This window comes from Plecotus auritus, assembly GCF_963455305.1.
Source record: "Plecotus auritus genome assembly, chromosome: 2".
NCBI classification, from domain to species: domain Eukaryota; kingdom Metazoa; phylum Chordata; class Mammalia; order Chiroptera; family Vespertilionidae; genus Plecotus; species Plecotus auritus.
Window position 1 is genome coordinate 29,348,550 of NC_137771.1, and position 24,252 is coordinate 29,372,801.

The window sequence follows — 24,252 nt, forward strand, 5'->3', positions numbered from 1 at the left end:
TCTCTTTTTCTTGGCTGCCTTTCATCCAAGTCATCAGCAAATCCTGTTAATCTCTAAATATATTTTAAATCCATCTACTTATCTCTGTTTTCACTGCTACCACCCAGATCCAATTCATCACCTCTTTTTTCCTCTTAATTTAAAAAAATGTATTTGAGGGGGGTGAAAAGAGATTGATTTGTTGTTCCATTTATTTATACATTCATTGGTTGATTCTTGGTCAGGGGATCGCACCTGCAACCTTGGTGTATCGGGATGATGCTCTAACCAACTGAGCTACCTGGCAGGGCCCAAATAATAACTTCTTAACTATTGCAATAGTCAGTGACCAGCTTCTACTCTTGCCCCTCATTCCATTATCTAGAAAGGTCAGAATGGTACTCCTAAATCATCAACCATATTGCGCCATTCCTCTGCTTAAAACCTTCTCACTGCCCTCTGAATAAAACCAAACAACAGGTTACATGGCCTAATCCTCACCTACCTCTCACCTCATTTCAGGTCCTCCCCTGTACTCACTCTGCCACAGTATACTGGACTTCTGTCCAGTCCTTGAATACTACAGACTTTTTTTCCACACCGAGACCTTTCCAGAACACCTCTGGATCTCTCCAAGGCTGGCTCTTTGTTTTCATTCAGATCTCTGTTCAAATGTCACCTCCCCTGAGTGGTCTGCTCTAGTTCCTGTGTTGAATGTGGGGTTCCTCCTCCTGTCACTATCACTCATTTTATTTTCTTCATCAACATTTAGCACTATTTAACATGACCTTGTTCATTTGCTTAGTCTCTCTGTGTGTACTAGGTTTATAATAATATGGAGCATGTAAGCTCTATGTGAATAGGACCTGCCTAATTTGTTCACTGCCATATTCCTCAGGACCTAGAACTGTGCTGAACAAATACGTGCTAAGTGAGTTAGAGTCTATCTTATACCCAGTCTGCAAACTACCTGCATCTACTCTACTTCCTCCTCCTTCCCTCTTGATAAAACTGAGAAACTGCCCATTTTTCTATGAAAGATCAATCTTTCCACATGTGCAATGCCTTCCTGTCTCAACCAGAGTAAAGCGTGAAGTCCTTACAATGGCCTATAAAGCCATCCATGACCCTGACAGCCCACTCCCCGTTTCTTCTTTAATTTCATCTCCTACTACTCTCCCCCTGCTCACTATCAGTCACACTCCTCCCTGCCTTTGGGTCTTTACTTGAACTGTTTCCTCTGCCTGGAATATTATTTTCTTAAAAAATATATTATTTATTTATTTCAGAGAGGAAGGGAGAGGGAGAGAGCGATAGAAACATCAATGATGAGAGAGAATCATTGATCGGCTGCCTCCTGCATGACTCCCACCGGGGATCGAGCTCACAATCCATGCATGTGCTCTGACTGGGAATCGAACCTTGACCTCCTGGTTCATAGGTCAATGCTCAACCACTGAGCCACGCAGTCTGTACTGAAATATTCTTCTTCCAGATATTCATTTGGCTTACTCACTCCCCTCCTTCTAGTCTTTATTGAGACTTCGCCTTTCCCATGAGGTGAACTCTGATCATCCTCTATAATACTGCAACCTGCTCCAATCACCTTGCCATACTCTTTCTTTCCCTCTAAATATTATCCTACTCAAATTTACTAGATAATTTACTAATTAGTTGTTTATTGTCTGTGTTTACCTATTAGAATATAAGCTTCATAAAGATAGGATCTTGAGATGAGGAGATTACCCTGGATTATCCAAGTGGACCCTAAATGCATTCACAAGTGTCCTTAGAGAGAGAGGCAGAGGGAGATTTTACCACATACAGAAGGAAAGGCAATGTAGCCATAGGAGCAGAGACTAGAGTGATGCAGCCACAAGCCAAGGAGTGCCAGCAGCCACTAGAAGCTGAAAGAGGCAAGGAACAGATAATTTCCCAAAGCATCCAGAGGGAGCATGGTCCTGCTGACCTTGATTTCAATCCGGGGATGCTGATTTTGACTTCTGCCTTCCATTTGTTACAGAGCTACAGGAAACTAATACAGTCATATTATTTTCTGAGCCCCATAGGTAAATAGAATTTCCAGAGAAAGGGGAAGGCCATATTTTTCCTCTGCTTAGGAATGAGACAAAATGTCAGTGAATGAGCAGAAGCTGACCTGTCAAATAAGACCACCTGCCTTCAGAGGAGGGGGTTGAGGAAGACAGCCATGGTGAAGGGCACAAGGGCAGTCGTTGCTGACCACCATCTGCTCTGTATCCCACCACTGTGTACAGTCCCAGGAAGGCCTGGGGAAAAAAAAGACTGAAAAATATGACTGTTTCAGAAGGTCGAGTTCAAGTTCCAAACATTCAGATGCATATGACCAACTGGTGGCTGCTAAGTCTTCCTGTCAAACTCAGGCCTATATTCTGAATTCAAGAATTATATACACAACTGCATCTGGACCTTCTTGCCCAGTGTCTTACTGGCATGCTAGCTCAAAATATTTTTTTAAAAAGAAGTCCATTATCTTCCCCTAAACTTCTTCTTCTTCTTTTTTTTTTTTTTTCCCAACCAAGAGTACCCAAGTCACAGACTAGAGGACAAACCATCTGGCTGTTCACTGCCTCGGGGGCCTGAGTGTAGCCTAACTGCTTCTCTCCATAGGGAAGTGTGAAGGGTGTGTGCCTACTGCGTTGGCCAGGGAAGTCTGAAGCCCTTGAACCACGTAGGTGGATTACATCACACATCTCTTCACCACCCCAGTGAGCAATTCATTACTGAAGACTGGCCTTGGAATTTCCCTAGCTGGGCACTCTGTTCCTACAGGAAATACTCCAGCTACCTTCTTTAATCCAGGAGCTCCAGATTTTTCTTGACTTTGGAAATTTGGGGTGAGGCTGCAGGAGCAGAATTCTGTCTCCCCAAATACCAGATGAACTGCCAAATAGAATGGGTCAAGCTAGTGGAAGATGGGAACCCTACTGGCATAATCCTATTTTTAAGATGCATAGGAAGAATTGTCCTACAGTAAAAATTCATCCCCTGGACAAACTCAGATGCTGCTACTTCCACCACTTTGGCTATTTCTCACCTCTACACAGATGTCCTGGCCCCTGCCAATCCAAAAGGTCCTATATCTGAACTCATGACAAGCTAAGAGTCACTTTTAGATGGTCTTATCACTGTGCTTCACGCCCATCCACTTTGAGCTCCTTGCCATACTCAACATCCCGAGGCCATCCAGCTAACCACCAGGAAGAGGACCAGAGACTTGCTATAGGTCATTCTAGGCATCTTCCCTTGACACTGCCTATGTCTAGTAGTGAAGGATTCTGGAAACAAACAAGCACCATCCCATCTTGTTCCTTCCTTGGAAGATCTTCATAAGCACCGTATCGTTGTTATTATTGCCTTAGGCTCAAATCCCTAGCCTTTCCGGCCCTCAGTACCTTATGAGGGCTTCTATGACCTAATCACTCACACCTGACAGCCAAGACTCTCAATTCTGATGCTTGCCCTGACCGGTTTGGCTCAGTGGATAGAGCGTCGGCCTGCAGACTCAAGGGTCCCGGGTTTGATTCTGGTAAAGGGCATGTACCTTGGTTGCAGGCACATCCTCAGTAGGGAGTGTGCAGGAGGCAGCTGATCAATGTTTCTCTCTCATCGATGTTTCTAACTTTCTTTTTTTTTTTTTTTTTTTTTTTTAAATATATTTTATTGACTTTTTTACAGAGAGGAAGGAAGAAGGATAGATAGTCAGAAACATCGATGAGAGAGAAACATCGATCAGCTGCCTCTTGCACACCTCCTACTGGGGATGTGCCCGCAACCAAGTTACATGCCCTTGACCGGAATCGAACCCGGGACCTTTCAGTCCGCAGGCTGATGCTCTATCCACTGAGCCAAACCGGTTTTGGCAGATGTTTCTAACTTTCTATCCTTCTCCCTTCCTCTCTGTAAAATATCAATAAAATATATTAAAAAAAAAAAATTCTGATGCTTGACTGGCTTTTGTTCCCCAGGCCCTGCTCTATGACCTTAGCTGCCTGTCTAATCTCTGCCAGCTTATGGATATAGATCCTTGTGTTTGGCAAAGTCCAGCACCACCTTCCTTGGCAGGTCCCTCTCCCCTCAGTACAGGCTCAAGTGAAAAAAAAGTGAAGAAGAGAAATTTGGAAGCAATGATCACCAGTCTCAATATTTTTAGTGTATTCCTTCCTCAAAAAGCAGGAAATAGGTGAGATGAGCTTCCTTCTATACCTAGAAAATGGTAACTCCAAGGCAGATCTGCCCTTACCAACCACCCCCCCGCCTCTCCACTCCCCCTCCACCCCTCCCCTCATCAGTGATCTTATTCTCTATCCTACCTCAGCTATTTATTCCTCAACTAGTGGCCCAGTGCATGAAATTTGTGCACATTAAAAGGGAATTAATTAGAGGAAATATTTTAATATTGCTATTTGCCCTTTCTCTATAATAGAAGTGTCAGAGATGAAAGAAAATTAGTAAAATGTATATGAAAATCTCCCTCCTGTCACAGTCTCGGGCACACTGTGGGACCCAGAATCAAGTCCCCGCCCACCCACGTGCACCTCAAAATCGCGTGAGACCCAGACCCAGCTGGCCCCTCCCCCATCAAGCCCTGCAGGGCGGGGGGCACAGCCTCAGGTCCCCTATCAAGCCCCACCGGGCAGGGGGTGCAGCCTCTGGTCCCCCGGCCTGGCGCCGGGGTGGGTGATGTGGCCTCAGGTCCCTCGGCCCCGGTGTGAGGGCGCGATGACCATTTGCATATTAGCTCTTTATTATATAGGATTATATTCTAGACTGGGTCATTACTAATAACAAAAACCTTCTCTAATCTCAATCTCCCACTCTGACTGCCTTCACCTATCCATATATTGATAGCTCACTGCTCTTGCAGCTAAACTTCAACAGTCCCTCATCTTTTCAGTGTCCTTCACCTCCTTATGTTCTTACTGCAATTATTACCCACCTTAAATTCCAAAGCAATCATTATAATCACTTCCTTGCATTCATCCTCAACTTGTTTGTTCCTCTCTCACTTGGTTAAAACACAACTCTGGTTAAATTCAATTTCCTACCTACTCTGGGCATATACCTGCACAGAAAAATGCAGCTGGCTAGAGAAAAACAAATGCTCCTTCATCTCACCTTAGATTCAAGTAAAAGATAAGAAAACAATCTAAGTGACAATTGATGAGTGAATGAATAAAGAAAATGTCACACTCACACACACACACACACACACACACACTGGAATCCTATTCAGCCATACAAAAGAATTAAATCTTGCCCTTTGTGACAACGTGGATAGACCTTGAGGGCAATATGCTAAGTGAAATAAGTCAGACAGTAAGACAAGTACCATGTGATCTCACTTATATGTGTAATCTTAAAAACAAACAAACAAAACCTCAAACTCATAGATACAGAGAACAGACTGGTGGTTGCCAGAGGCAGGGGTGAGGGTGAGCTGCATGGGTGAAGGGAATCAAAAGGTGCAAACTTCCAGTTATAGTTCTTAGCGTAAGAAAAAAACTTTATAAAGAATTCTATAACTGTATGGTGATGAATGTTAACTAGACTTACTGTGATAAATTTCATAATGTATACAAGTATTGAATCATGTTGTACACCTGAAACTAATATAATTTTACATAGCAATTATGCCTTAATTAAAAAAAAAATCTCAATAAAGCCAGAAAAAATTTTCTTTAAAAAATTAAATTGAGCTTCTTTTCCGACGAAACACCAAATGGCGGATGACACCGGTGCTGCAGGAGGGCCTGGAGGCCCTGGGGGGGAGCCCCAGAATAGGAGGTTGCAGCGGCTTCCCTGGAGGATTTGGCAGCAGCATCCAGGGCCAGGGTCGCAGCCGGGGTTGGGGCAGGGGCCAAGGCCACGGAGCTCGTGGAGGCAAGGCCAAGGACAAGGAGTGGATCCCTGTCACCAAGCTGGGCCGCCTGGTTAAGGACATGAAGATCAAATCCTAGAGGAAATCTATCTATTCTCCTTGCCCATCAAGGAATCTGAGATAATTGACTTTTTCTTGGGGGCATCCCTCAAAGATGAGATCATGCCTGTGCAAAAGCAGACATGTGCTGGCCAGAGGACCTGGTTCAAGGCATTTGTCGCCATTGGGGACTACAATGGACATGTTGGTCTGGGTGTTAAGTGCTCAAAGGAAGTAGCCACTGCCATCTGTGGAGCCATTATCCTGGCCAAGCTCTCTATTGTGCCCTTGCAGCGAGGCTACTGGGGAAACAAGATCGGCAAGCCCCACACGGTTCCTTGCAAGGTGACTGGCCGCTGTAGCTCTGTACCGGTGCGTCTCATCCCTGCCCCCAGGGGTACTGGCATTGTCTCGGCCCCTGTGCCTAAGAAGTTGCTGATGATGGCTGGTATTGATGACTGCTATACCTCGGCCAGGGGCTGCACTGCCACCCTGGGCAACTTCGCCAAGGCCACCTTTGATGCCATCTCTAAGACCTACAGCTATCTCACCCCAGATCTCTGGAAAGAGACTGTGTTCACCAAGTCTCCCTATCAGGAATTCACTGACCATCTTGTAAAGACCCACACCAGAGTTTCTGTGCAGTGTGTGCAGAGGACCCAGGCTCCAGCTGTGGCCACCACATAATTTTATATAAGAAAAATGAAGTGATGATTTAAGCCTAAAAAAAAAAAATTAAATTGAGCTTGGCAGGTGTGGCTTAGTGGTTGAGCATCGACCTATGAACTGGGAGGTCAATGGTTCGATTCCCAATCAGTGCACATGCCTGGGTTGCAGGTTTGATCCCCAGTGTGGGGGGTGTGCAGGAGGCAGCCGATTCTCTTATCATTGATGTTTCTATCTATATCTCCCTTTCCCTTCCTCTCTGAAATCAATAAAAAACATTAAAAAAAATTTCAAGTGAGTGAGGCCCTTATGCTACCTGGAAATTGTACCATATGCTACTAGCCCAGTTATTCTCCCATTCTCTTAGAAAACTATTCATACTTCCTCCTTTTTCTTCACATTTCCAACACCTCCTTCCTCCTTCTTATCTCAGTAGATGACTTTGCTTACCACTGCACTGACATAACTGAAACTATCAGAACAGAACTTCCACACGCTCCACACCACCACTTGCCTGCATTGTGACTACATTCTCTACTTTCCTTTCTATTTAAACTGCTCATATTTGTAACTAAGGTGAAGGTTTGCTCCCAGGACCTTATCCCTTCCCATTAGCATGCAAATGTGTTATTTTTCTCATATTCAACACCCCCTTTCATTAAAGCTTTAAAATTTTCACGTTTCCTACTCTATATTATGAAAAAAATTCAGACACACAGAAAAGTTGGAATAGTATAATGATAACCTAAACATCTGCCACCTCGATTCAGCCACCACCCATTTCTTTCTCTTTACTGAAACAGGCCTTGAAAGTTATGCACACTTGCCATTGCTGACTGTTCCTCACCCATTTCTCACAAATCCATTCTGACTCCTAAATTAATCATTTAAAGTCACCAATGATTTTCATGTTGCTAAATCCAATGGTCAATTCTTTTTTTTTAAAATGAAATATTCTCTATATTCAAACCCTACAGTGAGGATGATCCAGTTGGATCCAACCATCCTCATTCTGAAATGAAACTTATTTCTTTAAAATATCTTTTAAAACATTATCAGATTAACAGATGCTTTGTATAAAATGACAAACATCATGGAAGGGACAAGATGAGAGAGTCCTGATCAAACACTGTTAACAGTTTCTCATGGTACCCACATCTCATTCTTTTTATGAATATGCCAGAGAAAGCTTTAAAACCAATCTTACGTCTAGCATAATAACTTAGAGCAATTAACAGAAGGAAACATAGAAATAGAGGAAAGCACAATAGCAACAGAAAGCAAGAGCATCCAATGGTGTAGTTATGTGCTTGGAAAAGGAGAGCCAACTCATCATGATGTGCTTTGTTAGACTTTTGGGTATCTCCAAAAAGTGACAGCACACACAGGCCACCTTAGCTCCTTCCTTATTTACTGTCTCACTTTCCCCACTGCATTGTATGTATTCGCTGCTGGAAAAATTTACTATGGTGTCTCTCTCAAAATGATTTTCCCACCTACAACATGTTGCTGGTTTGGGAAGACTATAGCATAGACACTGTACTTTAACTGCCCTTAACTGGATTATCTGAAAAACAAGAAATGTTTTTTCTTCAATTACAGTTTACATTCACTATTATTTTGTATTAGTTTCAGGTGTACAGCATGGTGGTTAGACAATCATATACTTTACAAAGTGTTCCCCTGATATTTCCAGTATGCACTTGGTACCATAATAGTTATTACAATATTATTGACTATATTTCCTATGCTGTACTTTACATCCCCATGACTATTCTATAACTATCAATCTGTACTTCTCAATTCCTTCAACTTTTTCACCCAGTCCCCCAACACCCCTTCCCTCTAGCAACTACCAGTCTGTTCTCTGTATCTATGAGTCTGTTTTGTTTGTTCATTTATTTTGTTCTTTAGATTTCACATTTAAGTGAAATCATATGGTATTTGTATTTCTCTGACTGACTTATTTCACTTAATATAAAACCTTCTAGGTTCATCCATGCTACTGCAAAAGGTAAGATTTCACTCTTTTTTTATGGCCGAGGATTATTCCCCAATGGCCAATTCTTATTGACTTACCAGTAAAGCAACCATACAACACTCTGATTTGCCTGGGACGATGTTGGTTTATGTGTTTTATCCTGTAGCAATTTTTAATAATGTCCATTTTTACTCTCAAAAGTGTTGAGTTTGGACAATAATGTATATGATCACCCTACCTACCAGCAACATATTACATTATTACTCCTCTTGAAATACTTCTTTAATTTGGTTTCCAGAATACCACATTTTCCTACTATCACACCAGGCATTCCTCCTTTGCAGTTTTCTCCTCTCCTGCACCACTAAATGTGGATATGCCCTAGGGCTCAGTCCTTGCTACTCTTCTCCATCTACACTCACTCACTTCATAGACTAGACCTCTCTGCTGAATGCCAGACTCCCACAGTCCTCTGCCTTCTCTATCAATATCTTCATGTGGATGTCTAAGTTTAAACTTTGCATGTTTAAACTTGAGTTCCTAATACTCCCCCTAAAACCTGTTTTTCTTGCAGTCATTTCTCCTTCTTGGTAAGTGGCACCTTATTCCTCCAGATGCTCAGGCTAAATTCCTGAAGTGAGCCTACATTCTTCTCTTTCTCTTATACCCACTTCCGAGATGTCAGCAAACCTGTCAGCTCTACCTTCAGAATATATCCTGGACATGACAACATCTCACCACCTCTACTACTTCCACTGTGGTCCAAGTCACTGTCATCTCTCTCATAGATTATTACAAAAGCCTCCTATTGGACTCCCTGTCTCACAACAGTCTATCTATTCTCATCAAAGCAGCCAGAGTGATCCTTGAACACCTGTTACTCCTCTGCTCAAAATCTTCCATCCTTATAATGACCTACAATGTCCTTGTGCTTTAGACTTCTCTTAACTTTCTGATTTCATTTCTTACTATTTTGCAGCAACATAGGTGTCTTTTCTGTTTGTGGATCCTACCTCAGAGCTTTTGCATTGGCTGTTTCTTCTGCCTGGAAGGCTCTTCCCCTCCTGCCCCCCTCCATATCAGCATGCTCCCTCCCTAACTTCCTTCAGGTTTTTACTTAAATGTCACCTTTCCCAGTTACCCTCCCCAACTTTCTATTCCCCATTCCTGCTTTATTTTTCTCTAGCACTCCCTACAGTCTCATATACTACCTATTTTATTTATATATCTGGGTTTGGCTGGCTTCTCAATTATGAGCTCCACAAAGGCAGTGATGTTTGTCTGTTTTGCTCACAGCTGTATTTCCAGCACACAGAGCAGCACCTGGCACCTAGCAAGCACTCAATAAATATTTGTTTAATGAATGAATAAAAAACAGGGCTAATAATACCGCTACCTCACAGATGAAATGAGATAAGCATGCAAAGTTCGTGGCGTACCATGTTGCTCAATAACTGTCCATTCCTTACTTCCTCCCCCCCTCCCAGTTTTGGTATCAGCCATGCCCTCCTTCTCCCAAAGGGAGTGCCAGGTCAGAGGTAGGGTTGATGGTAGTACCTGACTTACCAATAACTTCCAACAGCACCCCAGGACTCCCTCAGCCCTGGGCCAGGCTGGGCCCTGCTCTCAGACGTTGATTCCTCTGGTTAGAGGTGAGCCACCTTGCCTTAACTCAGGAAGCTGAAGGCTCCAGAATGACGTGAGGCATTCAGAAGCACTGTCCTCAGACCAGATCTTTGTATCAAGGACCCAGGGACTGTTGTGCCTCCTACCCCAGCCTCTTGCATATACTCCACCGACACAGCTCCAGCAGCCCTCACCCATGGGCACGTGTTGTCTTAGTCTCACGGGCTATACCGCAACACAGCCTGACTGCTTCCCTAGCCCCTCTCCAGGGTTCTTCTGGGCCCCTCCACGTTCAGCGTACAACCTGACAAGGACTTGGCCACCTCATCACAGGGAAGCCAGAGTGGTCTACCCACCAGACTACTGCTGTCTCCACATGCTGGGAGGCTCCTGAAAACTAACCATCCTTGGCCAGCTGTTCGTCTGGCAGCAATGGGTCTGGCCATGGCTGCTCCCCCTGGAGTGGCCTGAGTCCTGTCTCTACCCCAACTCCCAGCACCTTTCTCCTCACTTTAGGAACAGAAGTGGTTTCCTACAGATGAATCCTCTAGGAAGCACCGTTAATCTGGGGTGGAATTTCTGGTCTGGAGTTACTTCTTTCAGAATCCTTGTCCCTACCTGGAGGACTAAGCCTGCTGGAGAAAACTCACATCCGTACATGAGCTGGAGCCACTGCAGAGTCATGTCTCCCACATGGCCTGCTCTGCTGCCTGATAGTCTTTGGCTGCCCTGGTAAGCAGTCTCTTCCACTCCCCACAGTGGTCTTACAAACACGGCCACCCTTCTCAAGCTTCTCTCTCAGCACCCTGCTGTCAAATGGAAGAAGTGTCCTTCTGGAGATCAAAGGCCAACTCCTGCCCTCCCTGTTCTAAGGACCTGTTACATCATTTATGCCAGCGTTCTTCTCTGTAGCTCCATTTTTCCTGGCTGTGTACAGGATCCCTCCCACTGGCCGTCCAGACATCCACTTTACCCTCAGGGCCACACTCGCCGAGCTTCCAGCCTGTCTTTCTTCTCCCTTCACAGGCACGCTCCCTGGGAACAGTCCACACGCACCGACCACAGATCCTCACCTCGTGATTCAGCTTGAGGTCAGCTGGCTTCCACCCCCACCACTGCAGAGACACAGCTCTCACCAAGGACATCTCCATCTCTAGGTCCAAACTCTGAGGTCCCATCTGCCTTGCCTCCTGACAGCCCTCTCAGCATGTATCCTCACAGCAGACTGACTAGCAAAGGCCGACTGTTCTCACCTGCTTTAAGACCCTCCCGGGAAGCCCTATTCTGCTCTGTCCCAGGTCCCTGAGTGCTGACTCCCCCTCCCCCAGGCATTTGTAAGCACTCTGGTTTTCAACAAATTTTTATGAATTATCATCAGCTTACTCTTACCTACTGTTTCTCATTATACTGTAATCCTTTCATCTTCAAAAAAACCATTTGAAATAAGCATGACGGGTATTTCCCCTAATTTACAGATGCAGAAACTGAGATTCAAAGAGTTGAAGTGATTTGTCCTAGGTGAGAAGGGGACAAACCAGGTCTGAAACATGAGATTTCTGATTTCAAAGTCTGTGGTGCTTACTTTAAGGAGGAAACTGTGCATGAAGCTCTCAGATACTACTGGGGACTGTTGAAGAGCATGTAGAAAATGTCTTGACGGTATGAGAGAGGAATAGCAATGTGGGCTAATCGCAGGATGGTTTGCAAGTTTGGTAGCTGGTGAACAGTTTTGCTCACACCTACCAGGTCAGTTCTAGGCTTGTCTTGGTCTCTGTTTTATGTATACTGTTTGGATAAAGATAGAATGGCTTAATCATCAAATCAACAGAGAGGAAAGAAACAGCTTATGTTGGAAATCCAAGGATGATCCAAAGAGCTCTGAATAGGCAGCTACATGGGCAGGCCTGATTTGGGCCCATAAATTCTATCACAGTCTTGAGTGGGAAGGAGATGGGGACTAGACAACAGCACGACAAGAATAGGCTTACAGTCAATGTGACATGACCACTAAAGTAGTGTCACTATGAGGAGCATTAAAAATGGGAGGACAGCTTATCCTGATGCTTTCTGCATGGCAGGCCACCTCTGAGCAAGCATGAACTCCACTCTGGGCGCCTCCTAAAGGAACAGTAATAAAGTGGAGAACCACAGAAGAGAACCAGCATGATAGGGAGGGCCTTCAAGAGCAGAGATGTCTGGCTAGGGAGGACTTGAAGGCACATGATCACCAACTTCCAATCTCTGAAATCTGATAGAGAGAGTGACTAGACTTGCTCTGTCTCTCAGACAAGTGGAACTAGGCCCACAGGTGGAAGTCATAGAAAGGCAGATTTTGGTGTTTCTTGGTTCAAACTCTCCAGTTACCGAGTATCTTGGAGTGGATGGGCTGCTCCTGGAAGTTAAGAGCCTCTGGCTGTTGGGCATGGGGGATGCACCAGGTATTCTGTGATTCTGAGACACATGGATTCCAGGCCCACCAAGCCCAGGAAAGTGGCAGGAACCGTCTCCCCCTGGGCTGAAGCAAGTCCCAAAGTGGCAGCAGGTGCAGTCTCTCAGTGCTAGTGTCTGGGGACTTTACTGGTAGGGCTGCCTACAGTTTAGACAACTTGTTTTCTCTCTTTAAAAGGAAACACTTTAAAAAGAGAGGGGTTGTGGGAGACTATTTCTATCTCGGGTGTCTATTCCAAAGTTCTGGTGTTTTGCCAGGATTCAAGCATGGCATACACAACACTGATAAAAATAACCCTTTGATTGAACAGAAGGCATGGGAGAGAGGGGATAGCAGGGCAATTTTGCCAGAGGGTGTGAGAGGTGGGTAAAGAGAGGAAACCTGTACCCAGAGACCCTGGGAAGGGTTTCATTTCTGAAGAGTTATGTAGACTCAAAGGAACTAAGGACCAGGGAAATACTGTCCATAATCGCTCCTTTCCAGAGAACTGCCCAGTAACTGCCCTGTTTTGGGTGTGCCTAGGATTCAAACAAGCTGCCAGTTTTGAAGGATTCTCCCAGGACCAAGTCTGCCATTTTTCAGTCCTGATTGCCAGCCTATGGGACAAAGGTCAGGGAAAGACGACAAGGAGCAGAAGCCAAGAAAGTTTAACAATGTCATAAGCCACAGAAAGGTCAAAGACACAGACCCCCAGAGCAAGTTCTACTAGATTTAGCTATTGGGAAATTTGTGTGTGAAGGCTTCCAGACATTTCCTTCTATAACTAGACATTTCACATAAGTGGAATTATGTCCTGTTCCATAACTTGCTCTTGAAAAATTAATAAAAAAATTGTGGAGACATGTCAGTAAATGTAGTCTGACATCATAATTTTTAATGACTACATATTATTTCATCATATGGACATGCAACATTTACTTAATCATTCTCAACTAGGAGACATGGTGTTGTTTCCAATTTTTTGCTATTATAAACATGCTGCAACAAGCATCATATTACAATTACTTGCGTGCACAGATATGATTATTTCCTTATGTGAAATATTTAGAAGTGGAATTGTTGCATCAAATGGAATCCACATTTTATACTTTATTACATATTGCCTACATTGCCTCCCATAACTTTGAAGAGAACAAAATACTGTTCTCATGATTTCCTCCAATCTCTTTGGCCATTCTTTCCTACTCTCCTCCATTAGTTTTTTCTCCTATGAATCCCTTTTGAGTTGGTATTCCCCAGAGTTATGTCCTCCTGCTTTCTTCTTCTCCCTCTAAAATGTATAACCTCAAATGCCTAAAAGAGCCAAGAAGATACTATAAATATATTAGTTGGACCAGATGTAAGACAACAAGAAGTGGAGGCTTATGACAAGCTATAATGGACTCAATCCCTAAAAAGGATTTAGCTTATAAGCTGCCAGTTTGGGACCCAGTCTACACACCTACCCTATACTGCCTCACCCACCGCCAAAGCTTCCTCTACATGCTGACAGGAGGCTCCCACTGCCTGCCTCTAGCTCTGATCTTTTTTCCTGGACTCGAGGCTCACACAAGCATGTGATCACTCCATCTCTCTCCTTCCGTGTTCCATAGGCATCTCAAATCATTACGTCCACAACCAAATTCACAATCTCTGCCCTTTCCTCTTTTCTCACAAAGTCAGAAACAATTGCTCTTTTTTTTTGGGTTCCCAATCTCAATGAATGGCATCCCTATTTTTTTCTATCTTTAAAGCCAGAAACCTGGGAGTCATTCCAGATGCTTCCCTCTGCCCAGCCTTCCTCACCCAGTTAATTATCAAATCAATTCAGTAGGCAAAATAGGTGTGAGGTTTGACCACAAAGAGGAATGACAGGCTCCTGTCCCGGAGGGGTAGATGTGGTGGTGGAGGGAGAAATGCCACACAAGATGTTCTGGGAAGAGAGAAGGGACACTTTGATTGTATTTCCTGTGTGTTACCAAGTCTCTGTTCTTCATCCCTAAGGGACTGCCTTCAGCAGTTACTGTAACAGTCTCCTAACTGGCCTTCACGTTTCCAAGTTCCTCCTCCAATTCATCTTCCATTATTAGGTTAGCAGTCTCTCCAAAGAGCAAATCTGATCACCTTACTCTCTTGACTCTTGTCTAAAACATGTCAATAATTTCCCATTTTCTTCAGATTATAATAAAAATCCTTTTAGAGCGACTTGTAAAAGGGTCCCAGGCCCTGGATGACTTCTCCAGCCTTGTCTCCCAGCATTCTAGGACATGACACTGTGCCCCAAATATGCCGAAACCCTTGCAGTTCTCTGAGTATCCTGTGGCTCTCATGCTCTTAGTTTATACATTCCCTCTGTCTAGAACACCCCTATAATTTTTCAACTGCCTAATTCCTATGAAATCTTTAAAACTTTGATAAAATACCATTTCCTTCAAAAATCCTTCTCTAACCACTTCGCCCAAAAAAGATGGCTTCTCAAGGTGTTCTCTGTTACATACACTCCCAGCGCTGCTGGCTTACAGTCAGGAGGGAAAGGAACTTCGGCATTTTGTCCAGGCTGCTGAAGGGGACCATGACAATGTCCTTACCTGGATGTCTTGGAGAACAGGCAGTGCTGAGAGAATACAGGGGTGTGGGGCAGACAGTGAGTGATTCCAGAAGAGGTCAGGAGACCAGGAAAAGGCATAGTTCTTTGGCTCTGGTTGGGTATGGCCTTGAGGGGCCCATGAACATTTCAGGTCCACAGACCACAAATATTGAGTAACTACTGACATACTCTATCCCATCCATGGACACTTGTAGCACCTACCCTGGCTAAATACAAAACCAAAACAGAAAAAAAAAGTTTTCAACTGAATGATGGTGAGGCATACTTATCAATGAACCAATGAGAGGATCATCTCTGGCTTTTAAATGCTAGAAGCAAATAATTTCAATGAAGATCAAGAGGTACTGTCAATAATGAGAGAAGAGGAATCCTCCTTAGAAAATCCTCCTTAGAAAAACAAAAGCTTTCTGACTCCCTCAGTTTAATTTGGTGCCTCCTTTCTGTGTACTCACAGCATCCTGTACTTTCAGCTACCATAACATCAACACTGCGTGTGACAATTTTGTTTTTGTGTCTGACACCCCTTCCAGACTGAAGTTCTAGGGTGAAATGATGTATTACTCTGCATCCTTAGTACCTAGCATGGTACCCACTATATGGAAATGCTTGTAAGATAAATGATAGGGGAAGGAGTGGAAAGGAAGTTTAGGCAAATACATTTCAAGTTGAGATGTCTGGTGATAAAGAGGGATAAATACAACAAGCCAGGGCAATATCAAGAAAACATTTCTTTCACTATGCCAGCAACATGAGGAAATTGTCAGGGAACTTCATAATGACTTATTTACATGAATATTATTCAAAGCAATGTTGTTTATAACAGAAAGAAATTGCAAACAAAATTAAAAGGACATTGGTGCTCACCTCTCTACGGGAGGCTCCACAGGAACTTCAAGGTCAGCATTTCCCCAAATGAACTCAACAGCTGCCCCCAAACTTGCTGGCCCCTTGTTCTCTAGGTTAGGAAGTGGTGCAGCCATCTACCCAACTGTGCGAGACAGAATCTGGGGATCTGTTTTTAGCCCTCCCTCTCACTCATCCCTACACCAGCCACCGAATGTCATTTCTCCTTCCCTAACATCTCTCCAGGCCCCTCTTGCCTTATCACTGCCTCCCAGCATCCCCCTCCCCAGCGTCACCTCCTCTAATCCTCTCTCCTCCACTTCAGGTAATGACCTTTCTAAAATTTCTAAAGCTTTGACCTTAGTAGTAACTATGTATAGCGCCAGATGGGTGGGTAAAATCTTATGAGGGAATCACTTCCTAAATTATATAAATGTCTAATCACTGTGTTAAACACCTGAAGCTAATATAAAACAATACTGAATATCAACTGTAACTGAAAATAAAATAAAATAGCAAAATCCTCGGCATGGCCTTCATGGCCTCTTCCCATCCCAGCCCTCTACTCTGGACAGCCCAAACGACTTGCCAGTGTGTCTCCTTCCCTCAGTGTGACTGCCTATCCTAGGTTCTCTGCTTGGCAGTTTCTAACTGTCCCCCGACAGCCAGCACAGGTGGCATCTCCTCTAGGAAGCCTTTCCTGCCCTCCGTTTGGTCAGGGCCCCTAAGCTGGTGTGCATAACTTCCTGGCTTGCTCTGTTACTGCAGTCATCACAAGTTCTGCTTGTCTTTCTCATCCTCTCAGCCCCTGGGGTCGGGGGTGGGGGTGGGGGGTGGGCAGCAACCGTTACTTATCACAGTCCCCCAAAAGCTCTGTAAAAGGCTTGGCAGAGTGAGGGTGTTTAGGGGGAGGGGGAGGGGCAGAATATAACTTGGGTCCCTTGGGGTCAAGAGTGGGGCAAGCAGTCACCCCGGGCAAGGTCTGAACGGGGCTCTGCGAGGCCTGGTTCTGGCCCCCACAGAGGTGGAGGATGTGGGAGCTCTGTCCCATGCCCGCGGGCACTCTCTGCCACGTGGGCGCCTCTACAGGGACACAGGGATTAAGATCACAGGCTGTGCAGACATGCTCACTTCTGGAGCGGATGCTGGCTTAATGACGAAGCCACGATTTCCCCAAGCCATTCTTCATTCTTTATGGCCTCTGAACTGCAGAAGCAGAAACTGTTCACCCTTCGTCTGAAGCTTTTCGTGACTATGCGGAAGACATGCCATCAACAGCCTTTTGTTTGGGCTTGACTTGGGGGAACATGCCAAGAAGTCTTGCTCAGAGTCTTTTCAGATGTCCTTTCTGTCTCTCCATAACTCTGTTCCATGAAAGCTACTCAGTTTTTCTGGGGCTCCAAGGCTGTCACCCTCTCAGTCCCGCCACAGCCCACAGAGCTACTGTGAGACGCTTACTCGGCCACGGAGCGTGTTATTGCCACCCCAGGGCCCGGGTTGGGGACCCTCAGTCAGGTCTCTCCCTTTTCCACTTGGTCTGAATGTCACTAGGACCAAGAGGGACAAAATGAATTTACACCCCCCCCCCCCCAGATGGTGATCTGGCACTGTGCCTACATTTTTCAAAACCATTACCCCAGTGTCCAACACAGGCATTTAATAAAAATGCATTAAAAAAGTGAACAGAAATGCAATTCCTAATTATCTGAGCTAACTGAAGGAGCCCATCAAACTAAACACTCCTACAGGAAAATTCATTAGAATTTACTATCTTCTTAGAATCCTCAGACTCTTCCCACTGTTGATGCTGGTGGTGTGGCTGCTGGGAAGGAAGCCCAGCGAGTTGGGCCGAGCAGCAGGGTGGGCCTGGAGGTAGCACGAGGTCAGCGGATGCCCCACTTTTATTTCCCTCTCCAAGCCAAAGCTGCTGTAACAACCTGCTGGCAGGACAGACAAAGGCAAGGGAAATGAGAGCTGTCCCAATTCATTCTCAGTAAGTGACACGGGGTAAATTAAAGGTGAAAATTAGACAAGGATTAGTGGAGGACTCAAGAGGGAGCCACGATGCAACGTGTGAAGTGTTACTGATAGAGATGCACAAAGAGCTGTGGACCCGGGGAAAAGCTTCACCAAGGAGGGACATCTGAGTTGGAGTTGAAATGTGGAGACTGTGAAGAGGGACACTCCAGGTAGCTCATGCACACGGTGCCCCCAAAGTCGAGTGCATGCCCCGTCCAGGCCTCTTCTGAGGGAGAGCCTGCCACAAGCAGCTCTTTGATCAGAGATCGCCCTGCTCTGTGCCAGGTGACATGTGAGCTGCTGTTAAAGTAAAGGCAGTGGGCCAAAACCGGTTTGGCTCAGTGGATAGAGCGTCGGCCTGCGGACTGAAAGGTCCCAGGTTCGATTCCGGTCAAGGGCACGTAACTTGGTTGCGGGCACATCCCCAGTAGGAGATGTGCAAGAGGCAGCTGATCAATGTTTCTCTCTCATCGATGTTTCTAACTCTCTATCCCTCTTTCTTCCTCTCTGTAAAAAATCAATAAAATATATTAAAAAAAAAAAAAAAAGTAAAGGCAGTGGGTCCACGGGCAGGGAACTGGGAGATGAGCGTTCCAGGTTGGGAAGCAGCATGTGCACAGCACAAGGGTGCAAAAGACTATGGGTTGCAGGGCAAGGCCACCCAGCGGTTAGGGCACTGGGGGCCATCAGTTCTCTGCGGCTCTGTTGGGTGGTCAGAAGCCTTTTTTACTAAATTACAAGATATCAGTTGCATCCCATGTGGCTGGATTTTCCAAAAGTCACACTTCCCGATACGAGGAGGCATTCCTGTATCAACAAACGCCAATCACCAGGGTTTGTAAGCACCGTCTATACAAGTCCCGACAGCTCCCGTCAAGACACACACATACCAGAAGGTCTCGATAAGAGCTGAGGCCGCCAGGGTGTGAGGAGACAGAACGGCGGCAACAAGCACCGCCACTGCCTAGCATCACTGTAGGTCAGCACCAGGCCCCAGGCCGCAGGGACGTCAGCTGGTGGAGCCCCCATAACTGCCATGAAGCAGGGACTGTCACTCTCACCCTGCAGGTAGGGAAGCTGAAGCTGGGCACGACTAAGGAACCTGTCCAAGGTCACTCGGCTAGCTAAGTGGCAAAGCTGGGATTCAAACCCAGGTTCGCCCGGCTCCAAAACCCAGCTCTTTCATCTGCCCAGACTGAGGAAGGCGAGTCCCAGCCCCACTCAGTCTTTGCGAAGATGGCATGAAGAGGTGCTGTGAACCTGGCGTGCGCACTGGCCAGGCCTCGACCTCAAGGATCCCTGACCCAGTGGTGAAGTCAGGAGGCAGAGAAGCCCCTCTCCACCCTCCCTGACCAACTTCACCCCAGCACCAAGCAATGACTATGAGTGGGTTGGACCACTTCTGCCCCAGCTACAAAGCACTCCACTTCCTGAAATCCACGCCAGCCTCAGGAAAGGGCTGAAAGATAGCCAGTAATTAGCCCAGCCATGGCCTGCAAAGAAAATGAACAGCCTTGCCCAGCCGGTGTAGCTCAGTGGTCGAGCACTGACCGATGAACCAGGAGGTTACAGTTTGATTCCTGGTCAGGGCACATGCCTGGTTGCAGGCTCAATCCCCAGTGTGTGGTGTACTGGAGGCAGCTGATTGATGATTCTCTCTCATCACTGATGTTTCTCTCTCTCTCAAATCAATAGAACCATATATATATATTATATATATATAATATATATATATATATATATATATATTATATATATATAATATACATATATTATATATATATATATTTTTTTTTTTTTTGAAAGAAAATGAACAGCCTCCTGCTGGAGGGAACACAATGGCTGGAGCCTTGTAACCTGGGTTCCTATCCTACTCTCTCTGCATCCAACTCCCAAGTCCTTCCTGAAAAGGGCTCAAGGCTGGATAGTGACAAGACCTGCTGTTCACCCAGGTCAGCCCTGGGGATCCAGCCAGTCCTGCCTTTCTCCCTTCAGCAAACACTCCTCCAGGGAGCTCCTGAGTGAGTACCGGACAGAGGTGGATGGAGCCAGGCTCACTCTTGAACCTGCACCCTATATGCAGCTCTCCCTGGCCAGACTGCAGCCCCTGAACTCTTAGCTTCCTCCTAATAATTTGAGTGGCAGCAAAGGAAAGCATCTCCATGAGGGTCAGCGTCTTTGCCGAGCCCGCTGGAGACAGGGCTGGTCAAGGGCCAAGTCCCTGGGATGAGCAGTCTTTCCCGCAGCCGCCAGCACCGGGGCATGGTCTGCTGTGCACTGCCCTGCTGCCGCTTGCAGGGCTCTTCATCCTACTCGGGAATACTAGGCTACAGCAGAGCTGGCTACACCATATGTTCACAAGGTCACTGCCTCTGAGGAAGGATCCTTTCCGCCAGGAGAAACGAATCAAAGCCGTGCTCATTCTCACTGCATCCTCCCTCAGGTGTAGGGGAGGAGGGGAGACAGGCCCGTCATGGAGAAGGGACCTGGATGTCAGGGGCACCTGTGCATGCAACAACCTCTGAGCAGAAAGACAAAGACACAGGTGTGTGGGCAGTGGTTTCAGAGAGGGCACAAAAGGTTCTAAGGACAAACACAGAGCTGAACAAAGTCCCGCCCTTAATCCCCCTTGTTTGTCCTGAGGGTGTGCAGGGGGGTGGATGGAGGGGATGGGGAATGAGGTGGAGACAGCCCTTTATCTGGCTGGAACCTCGCTGATCACAGCCACCCATGGACATGTGGGAGCAAGGCCAGTGGGGACAGCAGTCACAGAACCATCTCTAATCAGGCCCCACAGAGCTGTTTCTGAGCCTGAGCCCCATGCACATGCCTTGGCCCATTTGGGGGGTCTTGCTCCACTGGGGGTATGCTTCTTGGAGCAAGCTCTACAGCTGGCCTCTAGCCTAGACACTCTTTCTTCAGGGGCTGAGCAAGAGTGCAAGATGTCCTTTTGTTTCGGCCAACCATCTGTTTTCAAACTCTGTTCTCAAGTTGTACGGAAAACTTCCCCAGCTAAGCCCACAGAACACGGGAAGGGAGAATGGGTCGATCCCAACACAAGAGGCAGAGATGTCACGGGCCAGCTGCCAACAGGCCTGCCTTTGTCATGCTGCCAGCGGTCAGGCTTGCATTTCCCCATCAGGGTCTCCCAAGAGCAGCGGCCACGTTGCCCATTACTCTCCACATCACCCTGGACAATCTCATCTATCCTCTGAGGTTTCCACAAGGATTATCTCCAATTTTTTCCCTCCAGCCAGACCTCTCTCCTGAGAGATTCACCGAACTCAGGTTTCCTGGGTGGGGCAGTGGCTTCCCTCTGGCTCCTTCATTTGCCTACGAGTAATTCATGATTCCATGAATGGAATGGGAGCAGGGAGTAGAAAGCTCAGATGGCAGGAGGCGGGCAAGGACTGGTGTCCTGCCTGCATCTGGGAGAGGTGAGGCTGCAGCCCTGCTTCTCTCCTGCAGCTCTGGCTGTTTATGTGGGGAGGCACCCGCTATGCAGCTGTGGCCCCCTACCCAGCCCCTGTGCAGACAGCGTAGCAGGCATCCTGAAACTATGGCCCACCGAGGACATTTATCCGGCCCGCCGGGTGCCGCTGCCTGTCCTGCTTAGCAGCCGACTCGTCCCGGGCCCGCAGTGCGCATAGGAATTTGTTCATAGTTTTTTTTAAAAACTATAGTCCGGCCCTCCAACCGTCTGAGGGACAGTGAACTGGCCCCCCCTGTTTAAAAAGTTTGAGGACCCCTGGCGTAGAGAGAGCAGGACCAAGTCCCCATCCTCCTTTCTGCAGTGCTCCTGCCTCACTCTGGAACTGTGTGAGTGCAGCTCAGACTTGGGCGCTCCCTCACTGAGGAGCCGGTGCAGGGCGGTTCCTGGCCTGGAGCCTCGCACAGACTGGGAGAAGGGCCAGGATCACGTTCCCTGCTTTCCTCAGCTCACACTCTTCCCCAGCAGCAGAACTCCCCACGTGGGGATCTTGTACCTGAACCAAGAAAAGCAAAGCTGCTAATCTGACAAGATCAATCTTCAAATACCACAGGAATGCAGCCTGCCTGCCTGCTTCCATCAGAGACTACATTCAGCTCTAAGCACATCTGCAGTTCCTACTTCCCATAGTGCCTGGAGCTGTGTCTGCAAGGGAAGAAACTGCCCCCCCCCCCCCGTTTTGGTCCCCCCGACCTCCCCCCCGCTTGCCAAGTGTCTGACCTTGCTACTGAAGTCCCATCCTTCCGGGCATAGCTCAGACATCACCTGCACCAGGGAGTTTCCCTGATCAATCTCTTACCACCCCTTCCCGTTAAGGGCCTCCTCTGTCCTCACCGCTTCTAGAGCCCAGATGCCTGGATCTGTGTTTTGTGTCCATGCGCTGCCTCCCTAACCCCAAGTACAGATGAGGAAAGGGAGGTTGGGAAAGGTTAAGCCAACCCAAAGCCTGTGCTCTTATCACTACAGTCCAATGCTTATCACACAATCTGTGAAGAAGGACCAGTTTGTTTGGCTTTTTAAAATTTCAACTCTGCCACAGAGTGATACTTTCATAAAAGTATAAAAAAATGAATCACTAGAAAAAGTAAAACTATAAAATTCTATTTTTAAATTATTAGGGTCAAATGACATACATTTACTTTCTCTAATTGCTATAGACACTTCTAAAACTTTATTATCAATTTCTCAAAAATCAGACCAGCTCACATCACTTTTGATTTCATTGCACACAACAGGCTCCCAACTGACAGATGCCCTGCAAGGGAATTTTCTCAAGGTATGCCTAGCGCTCACCTTCAGGAAAATTAGAGAAAGGACTAGACATAGCTCCTCAGGTCCCGAACTGGGGCAGGAGAACAGATATACCATCAGGGGCAGTTAGCACACTGAGGCCTCACACTTTGCCATTAGCAGGTGAATTTATAACCAGGAAAAAAGCAACAGGTGGGTCTGCAGTATCTACCTGTGCAAAGAAGTGTGGGTCCCTAGTCATCTAGGGAAGGAGATTTGTTCCAAGAAAACACAACATCTGGCCATCCACGGCAGACCCACCTAGGAGGGTTGGAGCACAGAGAAAAGAGGAAGATGGTGAGGTATAAAACTGTCAGGTACTCTGGGGCTGCATTCCTTGAATGGCGGGGGAGGCAGAAGAGGGAGGCTCACACAACAAGTGAAATCAATTTAAACACAGAACATGGATCAGTTCCTGGAAGAGGTCAGAACAACTAACACTGAGGAACACATGAAAAAAATGGATGGCTGAGAAAGCAAGAGGACACAGATGGCCATTCCTCCTGTTTCAAGTTGAAGTCCAGGCCAAGCACAGGCACTTAGTCTGTCCAGCCCACACAGGGCTGTCAACCCTGAACACTCTGCAGAGAAGAGCTCTCTGCTCTTCCTGGAAAGGCCCAGCACCCACGGATTTCACTTTAGGGGGTATCTACTGAAAATATTTAAAATATTCTCCGCGTAAAAGGGATCTGCATTCCCCTATAGGCTCATGGTTCAGAGCCTGACGCAGGACATCAAGTAGGACTGGTGGGTTTGAGTCCTGGTTCTGTGCTACTGTGACCTTGGGTAAGTTATAGCTTTCCTCTGTAAAGTGGGGCACAACACTTACTCCACAAGGCTGTTGAAAAGACTAAAGGAGATAATGAAGTTATGGTGTTTAGCACAGTGATTGGCACACAGTCAGTGCTCTATAAAACTGTGACATTTTATACACATAGGCTATCTTTGTTTCCCAATGAAAGGGAGGCTCTTTGTATACAATGTATCTTAAACAATGTTTGGGCATCTAGCCCTAAAAAACTGTCTGGCACATAGTAGGTGCTCAATAAAGATACTAGAGGCCTGGTGCATGACACTCATGCATGGGTGCGGTCCCTAGGCCTGGCCAGCGATTGAAGTGCGAGCGTCTGGCGTGGAAGGGCAGGTCCCAGCTGACCTCTGGGCAGCACCTGGGCCCCTGGATCCCTGTGCACCCCCCTCCACCTGAGTCATCAGGCCCTGCTTGCACCCACATTGGCCTGGTGCCACCCGCTCACCTGCTCCACCATCCTGCCACGATCCCGCTCTCATCGGGGCCAGCAGTGCCTCCACTGTTGCCCACTGCCAGCGCTGCATCACTGACACCTGCCATGTTCCGCGCCAC

The 24,252-nt window shown here is 46.6% G+C and overlaps 1 protein-coding gene and 1 pseudogene across 5 annotated transcripts in view; one reads left to right on the forward strand and one right to left on the reverse strand.

Moving 5' to 3' along the window:
* Window positions 1-24,252, reverse strand: part of ST3GAL3 (ST3 beta-galactoside alpha-2,3-sialyltransferase 3) — a 178,911-nt gene that overhangs the window by 35,242 nt on the left and 119,417 nt on the right. The gene's annotated exons all lie outside the window — the stretch shown is intronic.
* LOC308241577 (small ribosomal subunit protein uS5-like) lies at window positions 5,741-6,625 on the forward strand (annotated as a pseudogene). The gene has a single exon. The product of its transcript is annotated as a small ribosomal subunit protein uS5-like (transcript).